This window comes from Arachis ipaensis, chromosome B02 (genome assembly GCF_000816755.2).
Source record: "Arachis ipaensis cultivar K30076 chromosome B02, Araip1.1, whole genome shotgun sequence".
NCBI classification, from domain to species: Eukaryota; Viridiplantae; Streptophyta; class Magnoliopsida; order Fabales; family Fabaceae; genus Arachis; species Arachis ipaensis.
This window is the reverse complement of record NC_029786.2, coordinates 4,273,844-4,275,692: the sequence shown is the minus strand read 5'-3', so window position 1 is coordinate 4,275,692 and position 1,849 is coordinate 4,273,844. Positions and strand designations below refer to the sequence as shown.

Sequence of the window (1,849 nt, the reverse complement as noted above, 5' to 3'; positions counted from 1 at the left end):
TAAAAATTGTTCCCTAAACTTTTTTTTTTATTTCTTCTAATAAATGGATAAGGGTGTCACATGGTTTCACTTTCTTTAGATTTCATGAACAATTTGAGCAATAAATGAAGTAGTCAACTTCAACATTTATGAAGCCTTAAACCATGCTTTTGAAAGCAATAGCCTTGTGAACTTTTTGCATTCTTCTTTTAACTGTCAACCAACTAACACAAACTATATATAAATCTATATATATACCTGACCGGTCTTGTTTTAAGAAAGATATATGTTGGTTAAATACATATTGTTATATATTTTATTAATTTTTCACAAACATACATTTGGGTGCAGGTAGAAGAAGAAATCAATTAACTTGATGGGATACTTTCCACAATCATCATCACTTTCGGACATGAAATCAATCTTTGTTGAAAACTCGGATGAGAATAATGAAGAATCCGCTGTTTGTTCTTATGAATCTTGGCTAGTAAGCTCAAAACTTACCCTTCAATATATAAACTTCTCTCAATATATAAAAATTTTCTTAATACTTTTGATGCATATGTGTTTATATTACAGAGAAATTTGAAAGTTTACCTAAATTAATTAGTTAGTTTATTAGGTAAATTAAACTTATAAAATCTCATACTGTTTTAAACTTAAAAGTTTGATTATTTTTATAAGTATAAGATAACTTTTATCGTTTAAATTAGTTTTTAAGATAAATTAAATCTACTTAATTTTTAAAAGGAAAAGTCTACGGGGCCAGCAACTTTGTTAAATTCTGGCCAGCATGTAACCAGCAAAGAAAAGTGAGTCATTGGATGAAATTTCACACCAATCTCACACCATTAAAACCATCATTGATGGCTATTTGATGGCTACAAATCACAAAAGTTGCTGGCCCCTAGCATTCCTCTTTTTAAAAAATCTAAAATTTGACTTCAAAACTCATAAAGGTTTTGTTTTATTTACTTGTGGACTCAATTTGGAAACTTCTTAAAATGGTAAACTTGTAAGAATTTTATGAGTTGATTAGCTTGAGAGTTTGGTAACCCATTTGCTTTTATATATATATATATATAACAAAAGCAGTAAATAGCGGTGATTTTTTTATTGTTGCAAAACGTATAGCAACGGTTGATTGACCGTTGAAACATATGATACCGGTAAACCTTTAGCGGCAGTTTTCTATGACCATTGAAATAACTACTGCTAAATTGTTTTTAGCAGCGAAAATATTTTGCGGCGGTTATGACTTCTACTATTGAACAGAATTTATTCTAGGCCTTATCTTGCAGCAGTTAGTTAACCACCGCTAAATATGCCGTAAAGAATAGTAGTTTTGCAGCTTTTTACAGTAACCGCCGCTAAAAATAATGTTTCGTATTTCATTTATATAGCTTATTTGAATTTTTATTTTATATCACAATCACCAATTAAAAAATCTTTTAACCTGAAACTATTACGTATTGATTTAACTGATTATGTTTTCAATTATAATAAAACAACATAATTAAAACACAACACAATGTTAGAATAAACCAAATTATATATATAAATGCCAAAATAAAATAGTAGATAGTAATTTGTCCTTAAAGTGCACTGTTCATCAAGCAAACAAAAAAAAAGGTTGTTACAATGATTTGTATTAGATATAAGCTTATCATTGCATATATATTATAAAATCTTATATCGTAAAGGTTTCACCATCATTCCTAACTTGAAAAACAAAAATCAAAATCGTGAGTGGGTTAGGCCGTTACATATATTATTACTCATATAAATCATGAATCTAAAGTGGTAGGCCTTGATGTATGTTGAAAGGAAAATCATCCTAATGCATTGGAAAACTTTGAAGAAATATTGA

The 1,849-nt window shown here is 28.4% G+C and overlaps 1 long non-coding RNA gene across 2 annotated transcripts in view; it reads left to right on the top strand.

Annotated features, from left to right (window-relative positions):
- LOC110267424 overlaps positions 1-1,849 on the top strand; it is a 5,077-nt gene extending 3,228 nt beyond the window's left edge. For both annotated transcript variants that reach the window (XR_002355049.1, XR_002355048.1), the window contains exons 3-4: positions 331-466; positions 1,807-1,849. This is a non-coding gene — a long non-coding RNA (uncharacterized LOC110267424). The remainder of the gene's footprint in view (positions 1-330; positions 467-1,806) is intronic.